The following is an 18,868-nucleotide window of genomic DNA, read 5'->3' on the forward strand; positions in this document are numbered from 1 at the left end:
CAGACTGACTCCATGTACACAGGTACAGACTGGCACATGTACGCATGTACAGACTGACCCCCTATGTACGCAGGTACAGTCTGGCACATGTACACATGTACATACTGACCCCATGTACACAGGTACAGTCTGGCACATGTACACATGTACAGACTGACCCCATGTACACATGTACAGACTGGCACATGTACACATGTACAGACTGACCCCATGTACACAGGTACAGACTGGCACATGTACACATGTACAGACTGACCCCATGTACACATGTACAGACCTGTACATGTACACATGTACAAACTGGCGCCATGTACGCATGTACAGACTGACCCCACGTACACATGTACAGACTGACCCCATGTACACCGGTACAGACTGGCACATGTACACATGTACAGACTGACCCCATGTAAACAGGTACAGATGGACCCCATGTACACATGTACAGACCTGTACATGTACATATGTACAAACTGGCCCCATGTACGCATGTACAGACTGACCCCATGTACACCGGTACAGACTGACACATGTACACTTGTACAGACTGACCCCATGTACACCGGTACAGACTGACACATGTACACATGTACAGACTGACCCCATGTACACAGGAACAGACTGGCACATGTACACAGGTACAGACTGGCACATGTGCACATGTACACATGAACCTACACATGTGCACACGTACCGTCCCGTGGAGATGCACCCAATGACGCCCTTGTCCACATGACCGAGTGTAACCGGATGTTACCCACCCAGCCTCGGCTGTTTATTGTGTGAGACACAGAAGTGGAGGGGAGGGCTTTATACAGAGAGACAGACACAGAGAGCGAGAGAGCGAGAGCGCGAGAGCGCGAGGGAGGACTGTGGCAGGAAATCCGAACGTATCACTCGCTCTTTGATGAACTGAAACTCGAAGTGAATGCTCACGTAGACTTTGTGTTTTCACACACAGTTCTGCCACAAAGCAGGGGGCAACATCAGAGAGGAGCAACTCACTGGGACCCTGAGGATTATCCCCTGAATCTGTAAGTGACTGGTTTAACAGCGTGTGTGTGTGTGTGGGGCTGTGTGTGTGTGTGTGTGTGTGTGTGTGTGTGTGTGGGTCTGTGTGTGTGTGTGTGTGTGTGTGTGTGTGGGGGGCTGTGTGTGTGTGTGTGTGTGTGGGGCTGTGTGTGTGTGTGTGGTGTGTGTGGGGCTGTGTGTGTGTGTGTGTGGGGCTGTGTGTGTGGGGGGGGGCTGTGTGTGTGTGTGCGTGTGTGTGTGTGTGTGTGGCTCTGTGTGTGGGGGGGGCTGTGTGTGTGTGTGCGTGTGTGCGTGTGTGTGTGTGTGTGTGTGGCTGTGTGTGTGTGTGTGTGTGGGGGGGGCTGTGTGTGTGTGTGGGGCTGTGTGTGTGTGTGTGTGTGTGGGGGGGGGTCTGTGTGTGTGTGTGTGGGGGGGGAGCTGTGTGTGTGTGTGTGTGTGGGGCTGTGTGTGTGTGTGGGGCTGTGTGTGTGTGTGTGTGGGGGGGGCTGTGTGTGTGTGTGTGGGGCTGTGTGTGTGTGTGGGGGGGGGGCTGTGTGTGTGTGTGGGGCTGTGTGTGTGTGTGTGGGGGGGGGCTGTGTGTGTTTGTGTGTGTGTGTGGGGGGGGGGGTCTGTGTGTGTGTGTGTGTGTGGGGCTGTGTGTGTGTGTGTGTGTGTGTGTGTGTGTGTGGTGGGGGGGGGGGGGGGGGGGGGGCTGTGTGTGTGTGTTCACCCAGAGAAATGGACACCTCTCAGAGCCAGTCCACCGTGATGTCAGCCCACCTCCAACTGTCAATCTTTACAGCTCATTCCTACTCTCACTATCCCTCTCCCTCACTTCCTCACCCTCTCCCACTCTCACCAACAACATCTCGATATCTCCCATTCTCCAATTCCAGGCCACTCTCTTTCATCTGCCTCTCCTCCTCTCTCCCTCTCCATCCCCTCTCTCCCTCTCTCCCTGACAATCTCATCTGCTCTCTCTCTCTCTCTCTCTCTCTCTCTCTCATTCTCCTTTACAGATTTGTCTCTGACTACAGCCTCTTTCTCGTCACCTCTCAAACTCTTTTTGCCTCCCCCCACATCATTCCGATGGGCCACTTAACTCTCCACATGCCCAGCCTTGTCAAAACTCTACTGATCCCTCAGATTTCAATCATTATAGATCCCCATCAGTTTCCATCCTGTCTGGGGTTAACATGGGAAGTCAGCCAGGGATCCTGCTCCTGATCACTGTCCAGTGATCCCTGGGTTAGAGAGAGAGAGAGAGGGGAAATCAGCCAGGGTTCCTGCTCCTGATCACTGTCCAGTGATCCCTGGGTTAGAGAGAGAGAGGGGAAATCAGCCAGGGTTCCTGCTCCTGATCACTGCCCAGTGATCCCTGGGTTAGAGAGAGAGAGGAAGAGAGAGAGGTGGGGAAATCAGCCAGGGTTCCTGCTCCTGATCACTGCCCAGTGATCCCTGGGTTAGAGAGAGAGAGGGGGGAAATCAGCCAGGGTTCCTGCTCCTGATCACTGCCCAGTGATCCCTGGGTTAGAGAGAGAGAGAGAGAGAGAGGGGAAATCAGCCAGGGTTCCTGCTCCTGATCACTGCCCAGTGATCCCTGGGTTAGAGAGAGAGAGGGGGGAAATCAGCCAGGGTTCCTACCCTGCTCTCGAGGGTATCGGCTACAGGGAAGGGTTAAACAGACCGGGATGTTCCCTGGCCTTGAGGGTATCGGCTACAGGGAAGGGTTAAACAGACCGGGAGGTTCCCTGGCCTCGAGGGTATCGGCTACAGGGAAGGGTTAAACAGACCGGGAGGTTCCCTGGCCTTGAGGGTATCGGCTACAGGGAAGGGTTAAACAGACCGGGATGTTCCCTGGCCTCGAGGGTATCGGCTACAGGGAAGGGTTAAACAAGGATAGTAGGGGGAAGTTGCGTGTGGAGGCGGAAGAGATTGGGGAGACACTGAATGAATACTTTTCTTCAGTATTCACTCAGGAACAGGGCATTGTTGTCGATGAGAATACTGAGGCACAAATAAGTAGAATGGATGGCTTTGAGGTATGTAGAGAAGAGGTGTTGGAAATCCTGGAAAAGGTGAAAATAGATAAGTCCCCTGGGCCTGATGGCATTTATCCTAGGATTCTCTGGGAAGCAAGGGAGGAGATTGCAGAGCCATTGGCCTTGATTTTTATGTCCTCTTTGTCTACAGGAGTAGTCCCAGAAGACTGGAGGATAGCAAATGTGGTTCCCTTGTTCAAAAAGGGGAGTAGGGATAGCCCTAGTAACTATAGGCCGGTGAGTCTCACTTCTGTTGTGGGCAAAGTCTTAGAGAGAATTGTAAGGGATAGGATTTATGCACATCTAGATAGGAATAATGTGATCAAGGATAGTCAGCATGGTTTTGTGAAGGGCAAGTCGTGCCTCACAAACCTTATTGAATTCTTTGAAAAGGTGACGAAGGAGGTTGATGAGGGGAAAGCGGTAGATGTGGTATATATGGATTTTAGTAAGGCGTTTGATAAGGTTCCCCATGGTAGGCTACTGCAGAAAATACGGAGATATGGCATTGAGGGTGAGTTGGAGGTTTGGATTAGGAATTGGCTGGATGGAAGAAGACAGAGGGTAGTAGTTGATGGCAAAGTTTCTTCATGGAGTGCCGTCACTAGCGGTGTTCCGCAAGGATCTGTTTTGGGACCGTTGCTGTTTGTCATTTTTATAAATGACCTGGAAGAGGGGTTAGAAGGTTGGGTGAGCAAGTTTGCGGATGACACGAAAGTCGGAGGAGTTGTTGACAGTGAGGAAGCATGTGGCAGGTTACAGCAGGATATAGAGAAGCTGCAGAGCTGGGCAGAAAGGTGGCAGATGGAATTCAATGTAGCTAAGTGCGAGGTGATTCACTTTGGGAAGAATAACAAAAAGATGGGGTACTGGGCTAATGGTCGGATACTTGGTAGTGTGGATGAGCAGAGGGATCTTGGTGTCCATGTACACAGATCTCTGAAAGTTGCCACCCAGGTAAATAGTGCGGTGAGGAAGGCATATGGCGTACTGGCTTTTATTGGTAGAGGAATTGAGTTCCGGAGTCCTGAGGTCATGATGCAGTTGTATAAGACTCTGGTACGGCCGCATCTGGAATATTGTGTGCAGTTTTGGTCGCCATACTATAGGAAGGATGTGGAGGCATTGGAACGGGTGCAGAGGAGGTTTACCAGGATGTTGCCTGGTATGGTAGAAAGATCGTATGAGGAAAGACTGAGACACTTGGGGCTGTTTTCACTAGAGAAAAGAAGGTTTAGGGGTGACTTGATTGAGGTGTACAAGATGATTAGGGGGTTAGATAGGGTCGACAGTATGAACCTTTTCCCGCGTATTGAGTCGGGTATTACAAGGGGGCATAGCTTTAAATTAAGGGGGGGTAGATATAGGACTGAAGTTAGGGGTAGGTTCTTCACTCAGCGAGTCGTTAGTTCATGGAATGCCCTGCCAGTAACAGTGGTGGACTCTCCCTCTTTATGGGCATTTAAGAGGGCATTGGATAGGTATATGGAGGATAGTGGGTTAGTGTAGTTTAGGTGGGCTTGGATCGGCGCAACATCGAGGGCCCAAGGGCCTGTACTGCGCTGTATTCTTCTATGTTCTATGTTCTATGTAGACCAGGATGTTCCCTGGCCTCGAGGGTATCGGCTACAGGGAAGGGTTAAACAGACCGGGATGTTCCCTGGCCTTGAGGGTATCGGCTACAGGGAAGGGTTAAACAGACCGGGATGTTCCCTGCTCTCGAGGGTATCGGCTACAGGGAAGGGTTAAACAGACCGGGATGTTCCCTGCTCTGGAGGGTATTGGCTACAGGGAAGGGTTAAACAGACCGGGAGGTTCCCTGGCCTTGAGGGTATCGGCTACAGGGAAGGGTTAAACAGACCGGGATGTTCCCTGCTCTCGAGGGTATCGGCTACAGGGAAGGGTTAAATAGACCGGGAGGTTCCCTGGCCTCGAGGGTATCGGCTAGGGGGAAGGGTTAAACAGACCGGGATGTTCCCTGCTCTGGAGGGTATTGGCTACAGGGAAGGGTTAAACAGACCGGGAGGTTCCCTGGCCTTGAGGGTATCGGCTACAGGGAAGGGTTAAACAGACCGGGATGTTCCCTGGTCTCGAGGGTATCGGCTACAGGGAAGGGTTAAACAGACCGGGAGGTTCCCTGGCCTCGAGGGTATTGGCTACAGGGAAGGGTTAAACAGACCGGGATGTTCCCTGCTCTGGAGGGTATCGGCTACAGGGAAGGGTTAAACAGACCGGGATGTTCCCTGCTCTCGAGGGTATCGGCTACAGGGAAGGGTTAAACAGACCGGGATGTTCCCTGCTCTCGAGGGTATCGGCTACAGGGAAGGGTTAAACAGACCGGGATTGATTTCACTGCAAAGACAGCAGCTGACAGGAGACCTGATAGAGGGCTACCCAATAGCGAGAGGCAGAGAGAAGGTGGATAGTCAGAGGCTTTTCCCCAGGGTTGAGGCTTCAGTTACAAGGAGGGGGGGGGGGCACAGGTTCAAGGTGAGAGGGGGCATGTTTAAGGGAGACGTTTGAGGGAAGTTTTTCACACAGAGAGTGGTGGGAGCCTGGAAGAGGCACGTTGGCGATGTTTAAGAGGCACTTGGACGGTTACACGAATAGAGAGAGATAGCGACTGAATAAGGGCAGAAGGTTTGTTTTTTTAGTTTAGTTAGGGCGTGACGATCGACACAGGCTTGGAGGGCCGAACGGCCTTTTCCTGTGCTGTATTTCTCTTTTGTTCTTGTTGTTGTTTTAGGAGAGCACGGTTTGAGAACAGGCGCTGGAGAAAGAAGGTGCAAGCTGAGTGGTAACAGGCAGCAGAATGTTTGAATTTATTGTAGAGGATGTGGTCACTGGTTGTGTTAAACTGCACATTAACAATAGGCTGGGCCAGCACTGAGGTCTGAAAAGGAGATCAGTTTTGTTAAATGATGTTCTTTGTAACAGAGCAGACGTGCTGCATTTGGGTGTTCAGGGAGATATTGATGAGAACAAGGAACAGGAGGAGGCCATTCAGCCCCCTTGAGCTGATTCCACCATTTGATGTGATGGTGACTGACCTCATCTCACTTTCTTGTTCAAACCCTTGTCTATTCCCTCCTTAAATTTACCCCACGTCCCAGAATCCACCACAGCTTGGGAGAGTGTACTCCTCACATTCACGACCCTGTGAGGGAAGCAATTTCTCCACACCTCTGTTTTAAATCTGCGACCCCTTAACCTGAAGCTATGAAACTTTTATTCTCGTTTACCCACGTTAGGAAATATCCTTTTCACGTCAACTCTATCAGTCACCTTCAGCATAATTTCAACATGAACGAGGTCTCTATTCATTGTTCCAAACTCCAGACCATCATAAGGTCAGAAGTGGGGATGTTCACTGATAATCGTACAATGTTCAGCACCATTCAAGACTCCTCAGACACTGAAGAAATCCGTGTTTAAATGCAACACGATCTGCACAATATCCAGGCAAGTAACATTTGCCTCACACAAATGCCAGGCTATGACCATCTCCAATAACAGACAATTTAACCACCACTCCTTAACATTCAATAGTGTAACTGTCACTGAATTCCCCCACTACCAACATCCTGGGGGTTACCATTGACCAGAAACTCACCAGGACCCACCCCATCATCCCAGTGTCTCCAGGAGCAGGGTCAGAGGCTGGGAATCCTGCAGCGAGTAACTCCCCTCCTGTCTCCCCCCAAAGCCTGTCCCACCATCGACAAGGCACAAGGCAGGAGGGTGAGGGAATACTCCCACTTACCCCTCGATGGGGGCAGCTCCAACAACACTCGAGACGCTCAACACCCACAAACATCCCCTCACTCCCCCCCCACCGACACTCAGTAACAGCAGTGTGTACCATCCCAGGATAAAACAGCCCCCCGGATTGGGACCCACACCCACAAACATCCCCTCCCTCCCCCCCCCCCCACCGACACTCAGTAACAGCAGTGTGTACCATCCCGGGATAAAACAGCCCACCCCCCGGATTGACCCCACACCCACAAACATCCCTCACTCCCCCCCCCCCCACCGATGCTCAGTAACAGCAGTGTGTACCATCCCGGGGTAAAACAGCTCCCCCCGGATTGGGACCACACCCACAAACATCCCCTCACTCCCTCCCCCCCCCGACACTCAGTAACAGCAGTGTGTACCATCCCGGGATAAAACAGCCCACCCCCCGGATTGACCCCACACCCACAAACATCCCCTCACTCCCCCCCCCCCCACCGATGCTCAGTAACAGCAGTGTGTACCATCCCGGGGTAAAACAGCTCCCCCCGGATTGGACCACACCCACAAACATTCCCCTCACTCCCTCCCCCCCCCCCGACACTCAGTAACAGCAGTGTGTACCATCCCGGGGTAAAACAGCTCCCCCGGATTGACCCCACACCCACAAACATCCCCTCACTCCCTCCCCCCCCCCCGACACTCAGTAACAGCAGTGTGTACCATCCCGGGGTAAAACAGCCCCCCCCCGGGATTGACCCCACCCACAAACATCCCCTCCCACTGACGCTCAGGTAGCAGCAGTGTTGTACCAGCTACAAGATGCCCTGCAGGATCACCGAAGACCCTCAGGCAGCACCTTCCAAACCCCACGGCCCCTTCCACCCAGAAGGACAAGGGGCAGCAGGTACTTAGGAACAACGCCCCCCCCCTGTAAGTTCCCCTCCCAACCCCTCACTTGGAAATCTATCTCCGTTCCTTTCTGGGTCAGAATCTTGGAATTCCCTCCCTCAGGGACACTGTGGGTCTACCCTACAGCACAGGGGCTGCGGTGGGCCAAGAAGGCAGCTCACCCCACCTCTCAAGGGACAATTAACACTTGTTAAACAGTTATGGGCATCATATTATAGGAAGGATGTGAATGCATTGGAGAGGGAGCTGAAGCGATTCACAACAAATGGTCCCAGGGTTGAGAAAGCTCAGCAATGGGGATCGATTGAAAAGCTCGGGGACTGTTCTCCCTGGAGAGGCAAAGGCTGAGAGGGCGATCTGTTGGATAAGGACGATTGAGGACTCGTCTACTGAGGTAGTATGGGCTGAGGCTAGAAACAGGAAAGGAGAGGTCATCCTGTTGGGAGTTTTCTATAGGCCTCTGAACAGTTCCAGAGATGGAGAGGAAAGGATAGCAAGATAATCCTGAGAGTAACAGGGTAGTTGTTATGGGGGACTTTAACTTTCCACATATTGGACTGGAAATACTATACTGGAGATGGGTCAGTTCTTGTCCAGTGTGTGCAGGAGGGTTTCCTGACACAGTATGTAGACAGGCCAACAAAGGGTGAGGCCACATTAGATTTGGTTCTGGGCAATGAGCCTGGCCAGATGTTAGACTTGAAGGTAAGTGAGCACTTTGGTGATAGTGACCACAATTCGGTTATGTTTACTTTAGCGATGGAAAGGGATAGGTATATACCGCAGGGCAAGAGTTATAGCTGGGGAAAAGGCAATTACAATGTGATTAGGCAAGATTTCGGATGCATAGGATGGGGAAGGAAACTGCAGGGGATGGGCACAATTGAAATGTGGAGCTTATTCAAGGAACAGCGACTGCGTCCCTTTGATAAGGGTGTACCTGTCAGGCAGGGAGGAAGCTGTACAGCAAGGGAGTCGTGGTTTAGTAAAGAATTCAAATCTCTTGTCAAGAGGAAGAAGAAGGTTTATGTTAGGATGAGATGTGAAGGCTCAGTTAGGGCACTTGAGGGTGACAAGTTAGCCAGGAAAGAGCTAAAGAGAGAGCTAAGAAGAGCCAGGAGGGGACAGGAGAATTCATTGGCGGATAGGATCAAGGAAAACCCTAAAGCTTTCTATCAGTGTGTCAGGGATAAAAGAATGACTGGAGTAAAATTATAGTCAATCAAGGATAGTAGTGGGAAGTTGTTTGTAGAATCAGAGGAGATAGGGGAAGTGCTAAATGAATACTCTTCGTCAGTATTCACATGAGGAAGAGACAATGTTGTTGAGGAGAATACTGAGATACAGGCTACTAGACTAGACAGGATTGAGGTTCACAACGAGGAGGTGTTAGCAATTCTGGAAAGTGTAAAAATAGATAAGTCCCCTGGGCCGGGGATGGGATTTATCCTGGGGTTGATTCCTGAAGAAGGGCTTATGCCTGAAACGTCGATTCTCCTGTTCCCTGGATGCTGCCTGACCTGCTGCGCTTTCCCAGCAACACATTTTCAGCTTCATCCTGGGGTCCTCTGGGAAGCCAGGGAGGAGATTTCAGAGCCTTCGGCTTTGATCTTTATGTCACCATTGTCTACAGGAATAGTGCCAGAAGACTGGAGGATAGCAAATGTGGTTCCCCTGTTCAAGGAGGGGAGTAGGGACAACCCTGGTAATTACAGACCAGTGAGCATTACTTCAGTTGTTGGTAAAGTGTTGGAAAAGGACATAAGAGATCGGATTTATAATCATCTGGAAAGGAATTGTCAACATGGTTTTGTGAAGGGTAGGTCGTGCCTCACAAACCTTATTGAGGTCTTTGAGAAGGTGACCAAACAGGTGGGTGAGGGTAAAGCAGTTGATGTGGTGAATATGGATTTCAGTAAGGTGTTCGATAAGGTTCCCCACAGTAGGCTATTGGAGAAAATACAGAGGCATGGGATTGAGGGTGATTTAGCGGTTTGGATCAGAAATTGGCTAGCTGACAGAAGACAGAGGGTGGTGGTCGGTGGGAAATATTCATCCTGGAGTTCAGTGACTCATGGGTGACAGCAAGGACCTGTTCTGCATCCACTACTGTTTGTCATGTATGTAAATTACTTGGGTGAGGGCAGAGAAAGATGGGTTAGTAAATTTGCAGATGACACTAAGGTAGGTAAAGTTGTGGATAGTGACGAAGGATGTTGTAGGTTACAGAGGGACATGGATAAGCTGCAGAGCTGGGCTGAGAGGTGGCAAATGGAGTTTAATGGGGACAAGTGTGAGGTGATTCACTTTGGTCGGAGTAACAGGAATATAGAGTATTGGGCTAATGGTAAGATTCTTGGTAGTGTAGATGGGCAGAGAGATCTCGGTGTCCAGGTACACAGATCCCTGAAAGTTGCCCCCCAGGTTGACAGGGTTGTTAAGAAGGCACACAGTGTTTGAGGTTTAATTAATAGAGGGATCGAGTTCCGGAACCATGAGGTTATGCTACAGCTGTACAAAACTCTGGTGCGGCCGCACTTGGAGTATTGTGTACAGTTCTGGTCACCACATTATAGGGACGATGGGGAAGATTTCAAACGGGTTCAGAGATTTTCCAGGATGTTGCCTGGACTGGAGGGAGGGTCTTACGAGGAAAGGCTGAGGGACTTGAGGCTGTTTGCGTTAGAGAGAAAAAGGCTAAAAAGTGACTTAATAGAGATATATAAGATAATCCGAGGGTTAGATAGGGTGGACAGGGAGAGCCTTTTTCCAGGAATAGTGACGGTGAGCACGAGGGGGGGCATAGCTTTAAACTGAGGGGAGATAGATATAGGACAGATGTCAGGGGGGGTTTCCTTACTCAGAGAGTAGTCGGGGGGTGGAACGCCCTGACTGTAACTGTAGTAGATTCACCAAGTTTAAGGGTATTTAAATGGTCATTGGACAGGCAAATAAAGTCATTTAGAGTCATAGAGATGTACAGCATGGAAACAGACCCTTCGTTCCAACCCGTCCATGCTGTCCCAGATATCCCAACCCAATCTAGTCCCCACCTGCCAGCATCTGGCCCATATCCCTCCAAACCTTCCTATTCATATACCCATCCAAATGCCTCTTAAATCCTGCAATTGTACCAGCCTCCACCACTTCCTCTGGCAGCTCATTCCACACACGTACCACCCTCTGCGTGAAAAAGTTGCCCTTTAGGTCCCTTTTATATCTTTCCCCTCTCACCCTAAACCTCCGACGGTACAGGGTAAACGACCCCAGCCTGTTCAGCCTCTCTCTGTAGTTCAGATCCTCCAACCCTGGCAACATCCTTGTAAATCTTTTCTGAACGCTTTCAAGTTTCACAACATCTTTCCGATAGGAAGGAGACCAGAATTGCACGCAATATTCCAACAGTGGCCTAACCAATGTCCTGTACAGCCGCAACATGACCTCCCAACTCCTGTACTCAATACTCTGACCAATACAGGAAAGCATACCAAACGCTGCCTTCACTATCCTATCTACCTGCGACTCCACTTTCAAGGAGCTATGAACCTGCACTCCAAGGTCTCTTTGTTCAGCAACACTCCCTAGGACCTTACCATTAAGTGTGTAAGTCCTGCTAAGATTTGCCTTCCCAAAATGCAGCACCTCATTTTTATCTGAATTAAACTCCATCTGCCACTTCTCATCCCATTGGTCCATCTGGTCCAGATCCTGTTGAAATTTGAGGTAACCCTCTTCGCTGTCCACTACACCTCCAATTTTGGTGTCATCTGCAAACTTACTAACTGTACCTCTTATGCTCACATCCAAATCATTTATGTAAATGAGAAAAAGTAGAGGACCCAGCACTGATCCTTGTGGCACTCCACTGGTCACAGGCCTCCAGTCTGAAAAACAACCCTCCACCACCACCCTCTGTCTTCTCCCTTTGAGCCAGTTCTGTATCCAAATGGCTACTTCTCCTTGTATTCCATGAGATCTAACCTTGCTAATCAGTCTCCCATGGGGAACTTTGTCGAACGCCTTACTGAAGTCCATATAGATCACATCTACTGCTCTGCCCTCATCAATCTTCTTTGTTACTTCTTCAAAAAACTCAATCAAGTTTGTGAGACATGATTTCCCAAGCCCAAAGCCACGTTCACTATCCTTGAATCAGTCCTTGCCTTTCCAAATACATGTACATCCTGTCCCTCAGGATTCCCTCCAACAACTTGCCCACCACCGAGGTGAGGCTCACCGGTCTATAGTTCCCTGGCTTGTCTTTACCGCCCTTCTTCAACAGTGGCACCACGTTTGCCAACCTCCAGTCTTCCGGTACCTCACCTGTGACTATTGATGATACAAATATCTCAGCAAGAGGCCCAGCAATCACTTCTCTAGCTTCCCACAGAGTTCTCGGGTACACCTGATCAGGTCCTGGGGATTTATCCACTTTTAACTGTTTCAAGACATCCAGCACTTCCTCCTCTGTAATATGGACATTTTGCAAGATGTCACCATCTATTTCCCTACAGTCTATATCTTCTATATCCTTTTCCACAGTAAATACTGATGCAAGATATTCATTTAGTATCTCCCCCATTTTCTGTGGCTCCACACATAGGCTGCCTTGCTGATCTTTGAGGGGCCCTATTCTCTCCCTAGTTACCATTTTGTCCTTAATGTATTTGTAAAAACACTTTGGATTCTCCTTAATTCTATTTGCCAAAGCTATCTCATGTCCCCGTTTTGACCTCCTGATTTCCCTGTTAAGTATACTCCAACTTCCTTTATACTCTTCTAAGGATTCACTCGATCTATCCTGTCTATACCTGACATATGCTTCCATCTTTTTCTTAACCAAACTCTCAATTTCTTTAGTCATCCAGCATTCCCTATACCTACCAGCCTTCCCTTTCACCCTGACAGGAATATACTTTCTCTGGATTCTCGTTCTCTCATATCTGAAGGCTTCCCATTTTTCAGCCGTCCCTTTACCTGCGAACGTCTGCCCCCAATCAGCTTTCGAAAGCTCTTGCCTAATACCGTCAAAATTGGCCTTTCTCCAATTTAGAACTTCAACTTTTAGATCTGGTCTATCCTTTTCCATCACTATTTTAAATCTAATAGAATTATGGTCGCTGGCCCCAAAGTGCTCCCCCACTGACACCTCAGTCATAGAGTCACAGAGTCACAGAGTCATAGAGATGTACAGCAAGGAAACAGACCCTTCGGTCCAACCCGTCCATGCAGACCAGATATCCCATCCCAATCTAATCCCACCTGCCAGCACCTGGCCCATATCCCTCCAAACCCTTCCTATTCATATACCCATCCAAATGCCTCTTTAATCCTGCAATTGTACCAGCCTCCACCACATCCTCTGGCAGCTCAGTCCATACACATACCACCCTCTGCGTGAAAAAGTTGCCCCTTAGGTCTCTTTTATATCTTTCCCCTCTTACCCTAAACCTATGCCCTCTAGTTCTGGACTCCCCCACCCCAGGGAAAAGACTTTGTCAATTTACTCTATCCGTGACCCTCATAATTTTGTAAACCTCTATAACGTCACCCTACAGCCTCCTGCCCTGCCTTATTTCCCAAGAGTCGGTCAAGTTTTGCACCTTCTCTATAGGTACTGAATCAGAAAATTGTCTTGTACATGCATGACAAATTCCTCTCCATCTAAACCGTTAACACTATGGTGGTCCCAGTCTATGTTTGGAAAGTTAAAATCCCCTCCCATAGCCACCCTATTATTCTTACAGATAGCTGAGACCTCCTTACAGATCTGTTTCTCAATTTCTCACTGACTATTAGGAGGTGTATAATACAATCCCAATCAGGTGATGGACCAGAATGGAACAGTGTTGGATAGATGGGTTTCAGATTGGTTCCACAGATCAGCACGATATTGAGGGCCGAAGGGCCTGTCCTGCCCTATAATGTTCTATGTTTGATATCGTCTCTTTGAACTTCAGCTTAGCTATCAATAAGGTCCCACACAGGAGACAGATAGCGACATGTACCCAAAGGAAATTTGGCAAATTGGATCCCGAATTGGCTGAGGGATAGGGAGCAGAGGCTGATGGTTGGAGGAGATTTATCTAAGATAGCCTCAGATTACAGGGGGGAGACAGACAAACTGATCGGATGGGGGGGGGGGGGGGGGGGGGAATCAGTGGCAAAAGGAATTCCATCCGGATAAAGGTGAGGTGATGGACTTGAGCAGGACAGACAAGATGGAGAGTAAGACCCTGGGGAGCCGAGAATATCAGAGGGACATTGGTGTCAATGGCCAGCGCTCCCTGAAGATGCCTTTATTAGTTGAATAAATGTAACATTTGTGGGCGGCACGGTGGCACAGTGGTTAGCACTGCTGCCTCACAGTGCCAGAGACCCGGGTTCAATTCCCGCCTCAGGCGACTGACTGTGTGGAGTTTGCACGTTCTCCCAGTGTCTCCGTGGGTTTCCTCCCACAGTCCAAAGATGTGCAGGTCAGGTAAATTGGCCGTGCTAAATTGCCCGTAGTGTTAGGTAAGGGGTAAATGTAGGGGTATGGGTCTGGGTGGGTTGCACTTTGGCGGGTCGGTGTGGACTTGTTGGGCCAAAGGGCCTGTTTCCACACTGTAAGTAATCTAATCTAGGTACAGGCCCTTCGGCCCCTTGATTTGGGCTGACCTGTGAAGCCGATCTGATGCCCATCTAACCCACACTATCCCATTCTCATCCATATGTTTACCCAATGACCATGTCAATGCCCTTTTACGTTGGTGAGTGTACTACAGTTACAGTCACGGCGTTCCACCCCCCAACTACTCTCGGAGTAAGGAAACCCCCTCTGACATCAGTCCTATATCTATCACCCCTCAGTTTAAAGCTATGCCTCCTCGTGCTCACCGACCCCATCCTTGGAAAAAGGCTCTCCCTGCCCACCCTATCTAACCCTCTGATTATCTTATATATCTCTATTAAGTCACCTCTCAACCTTCTTCTCTCTAACGAGAACAGCCTCAAGTCCCTCAGCCTTTCCTCGTAAGACCTTCCCTCCAGACCAGGCAACATCCTGGAAAATCTCCTCTGAACCCTTTCCAAAGCTCCCACATCCTCCCTATAATACGGTGACCAGAACTGTACACAATACTCCAAGTGCGGCCACACCAGAGTTTTGTACAGCTGCAGCATAACCTCATGGTTCCGGAACTCGATCCCTCTATTAATAACAGCTAACACACTGTGTGCCTTCTTAACAACCCTGTCAACCTGGGGGGCAACTTTCAGGGATCTGTGTACCTGGACACCGAGATCTCTCTGCTCATCTACACTACCAAGAATCTTACCATTAGCCCAGTACTCTGTATTCCTGTTACTCCGACCAAAGTGAATCACCTCACACTTGTCCCCATTAAACTCCATTTGCCACCTCTCAGCCCAGCTCTGCAGCTAATCTATGTCTCTCTGTAACCTACAACATCCTTCGTCACTATCCACAACTCCACCGACCTTAGTGTCGTCTGCAAATTTACTAACCCGCCCTTCTACGCCCTCGTCCAGGTCATTTATAAAAATGACGAACAGCAGTGGACCCAACACCGACCCTTGCGGTACACCACTGGTAACTGGACTCCAGTTTCCCATCAACCACCACCCTCTGTCTTCTGTCAGCTAGCCAATTTCTGATCCAAACCGCTAAATCACCCTCAATCCCATGCCTCTGTATTTTCTCCAATAGCCTACTGTGGGGAACCTTATCGAACACCTTACTGAAATCCATATTCACCACATCAACCGCTTTACCCTCACCCACCTGTTTGGTCACCTTCTCAAAGACCTCAATAAGGTTTGTGAGGCACGACCTACCCTTCACAAAACCATGTTGACAATTCCTTTCCAGATGATTATAAATCCGATCTCTTATGTCCTTTTCCAACACTTTACCAACAACTGAAGTAATGCTCACTGGTCTGTAATTACCAGGGTTGTCCCTACTCCCCTCCTTGAACAGGGGAACCACATTTGCTATCCTCCAGTCTTCTGGCACTATTCCTGTAGACAATGGTGACATAAAGATCAAAGCCGAAGGCTCTGAAATCTCCTCCCTGGCTTCCCAGAGGACCCCAGGATGAAGCTGAAAATGTGTTGCTGGGAAAGCGCAGCAGGTCAGGCAGCATCCAGGGAACAGGAGAATCGACGTTTCAGGCATAAGCCCTTCTTCAGGAATCAACCCCAGGATAAATCCCATCCCCGGCCCAGGGGACTTATCTATTTTTACACTTTCCAGAATTGCTAACACCTCCTCGTTGTGAACCTCAATCCTGTCTAGTCTAGTAGCCTGTATCTCAGTATTCTCCTCAACAACATTGTCTCTTCCTCATGTGAATACTGACGAAGAGTATTCATTTAGCACTTCCCCTATCTCCTCTGATTCTACAAACAACTTCCCACTACTATCCTTGATTGACTATAATTTTACTCCAGTCATTCTTTTATCCCTGACACACTGATAGAAAGCTTTAGGGTTTTCCTTGATCCTATCCGCCAATGAATTCTCCTGTCCCCTCCTGACTCTTCTTAGCTCTCTCTTTAGCTCTTTCCTGGCTAACGTGCAACTCGCAACCTCTCTTAGTGAGCCTTCACGTCTCATCCTAACGTCTCATCCTTCCGCCTCTTGACAAGAGATTCAACTTCTTTACTAAACCACGGTTCCCTCACTTGACCACTCCCTCCCTGCCTGACAGGTACATACTTATCAAAGGGACACAGTCGCTGTTCCTTGAATAAGCTCCACATTTCAATTGTGCCCATCCCCTGCAGTTCCCTTCCCCATCCTAGTTAGCACTGCAGCCTCACAGCACCAGGCTCCCAGGTTCGATACCAGCCACGGGACCACTGTGTGGAGTTTGCACATTCTCCCCGTGTCTGCGTGGGTTTCCTCCCACAGTCCAAAGATGTGCAGGTCAGGTGAATTGGCCATGCTAAATTGCCCGTAGTGCTAGATGCATTAGTCAGAGGGAAATAGGTCTGGGTGGGTTACTCTTCAGAAGGTCGGTGTGGACTTGTTGGGCCGAAGGGCCTGTTTCCACACTATAGGGAATCTAATCTAATCCTTTGCATCCTAAATCTTGCCTAATCGCATTGTAATTGTCTTTCCCCCAGCTATAACTCTTGCCCTCCAGTATATAGCTATCCCTTTCCATCACTAAAGTAAATATAACGGAATCTATCACCAAAGTGCTCACCTCCCTCCAAGTCCTGGCCGGGCTCATTCCCCAGTACCAAATCTAATGTGGCCCGGCCCTTATTGGCCTGTCTACACACTGCGTCAGGGAACACTCCTGCACACATTGGACAAAAACTGACCCATCTAAAGTACTTGAACTATAGTTAGAGGAGAAGGTGAGGTCTGCAGATGCTGGAGGTCAGAGCTGGAAATGTGTTGCTGGAAAAGCGCAGCAGGTCAGGCAGCATCCAGGGAACAGGAGAATCATGCCCGAAACGTCAATTCTCCTGCTCCTTGGATACTGCCTGACCTGCTGCACTTTTCCAGCAACATATTCCCAGTTAGGACAAAGTATGAAGAACAAAGAAAATGTACAGCCCAGGAACAGGCCCTTCGGCCCCTCCAAGCCTGAGCCCATCCAAATGTACTGTCTAAACCTGTCGGTCAATTCTTAAGCATCTGTGTCCCTCTGCTCCCCACCGACTCCTACATCTGTCCAGACGCATCTTAAATAAATCTCCCGTACCTGTCTCTACCACCTCTGCTGGCAACATGTTCCAAATGCCCACCACCCTCTGTGTGTGAAGTACTTGCCGTGTGTATCCCCCTTAAACTTTCCACCTCTCAGCTTGAAAGCATAACCTCTCGTTACTGAATCCCTCACCCTGGGGAAAAGCTTGTCTCTATCCACCCTGTCTATACCCTTCATGATTTTGTAAACCTCAATCAGGTCCTCCCTCAATCTCCTTTTTTCTAGTGAAAACAATCCTAACCTACTCAACCTCTCTTCATAGCTAGCACTTTCCATACCAGGCAACATCCCCATAAACCTTCTCTACACCCTCTCCAAAGCATCCACATCCTTTTGGTAATGTGGCGACCAGAACTGTACTCAGTATTCTAAATGTGGCCGAACCAACGTCCTGTACAATTTTAACATGACCCCACACCTCTTATACTCAATACCCCGTCCAATGAAGGCAAGCATACCATATGCCTTCTTGACCACTCTATCCACCTGTGCAGCAACCTTCAGTGTACAATGGACCTGCACTCCCAGATCTCTCTGCTCATCAACTTTTCCCAAGGCTCTTCCGTTCACTGTATAATTCGCTCTAGAATTAGACTTGCCTCAATGCATCACCTCACATTTGTCTGGATTGAACTCCATCTGCCACTTCTCCGCCCAACCCCCCAGTCTATCTATATCCTCCTGTATTCTCTGACAGTCCCCTATGCTTTCTGCTACTCCACCAATCTGCGTGTCATCTGCAAACTCGCTGATCATACCAACATTGCCCTCTTCCAGATCATTTATGTATATTACAAACAACAGTGGCCGCAGCACCGATCCCTGTGGAACACAACGGGCAACAAACCAGAGATACTAGCTCTAATCTTCCACCCGAGCTCCCAGAATTGCAGCCTGAAATCCCTTTCTCTCTCATCCCACTTCTGTTGTTGGTGTCTACATGGGCCATGTTTGGGCTGCTCAGTCGAATGTTCTGAGGGGCATACATCGAGTGACCAGGAAGAGTCGTATCCCCTTGATGGGGGGATCAATGACCAGGGGGCAGAGACGGAAAGGAAAGAGGCAGAAGGGTTACAGGGGAATGTGAGGAAATATTTCTGACCCGGAGAGGGGTGGGAGGGGGGTGTGGATATTCTCAAACTCACCTGTCGGAGGGTCAGTGCTGAGGGAGTGCCACACTGTCGGAGGGTCAGTGCTGAGGGAGGTGGCACTGTCGGAGGGTCAGTGCTGAGGGAGTGCCGCACTGTCGGAGGGTCAGTGCTGAGGGAGGGGGCACTGTCGGAGGGTCAGTGCTGAGGGAGTGGGCACTGTCGGAGGGTCAGTGCTGAGGGAGTGCCGCACTATCGGATGGTCAGTGCTGAGGGAGTGGGCACTGTCGGAAGGTCAGTACTGAGGGAGTGGGCACTGTCGGAGGGTCAGTGCTGAGGGAGTGCC

The 18,868-nt window shown here is 49.7% G+C and overlaps 1 protein-coding gene across 2 annotated transcripts in view; it reads left to right on the forward strand.

The window, feature by feature from the left end:
* Positions 1 to 819: 819 nt before the first annotated feature.
* LOC148138307 (uncharacterized) overlaps positions 820 to 18,868 on the forward strand; it is a 92,358-nt gene continuing 74,309 nt past the window's right edge. For both annotated transcript variants that reach the window (XM_087981597.1, XM_087981596.1), the window contains exon 1: positions 820 to 1,034. The gene's annotated coding sequence lies outside the window, so the exon portion shown is untranslated. The remainder of the gene's footprint in view (positions 1,035 to 18,868) is intronic.

This window comes from Chiloscyllium plagiosum, unplaced genomic scaffold (genome assembly GCF_037043375.1).
Source record: "Chiloscyllium plagiosum isolate Xiang-an unplaced genomic scaffold, Cpla_swu_hap1 HiC_scaffold_40, whole genome shotgun sequence".
Classification (NCBI taxonomy): Eukaryota; Metazoa; Chordata; class Chondrichthyes; order Orectolobiformes; family Hemiscylliidae; genus Chiloscyllium; species Chiloscyllium plagiosum.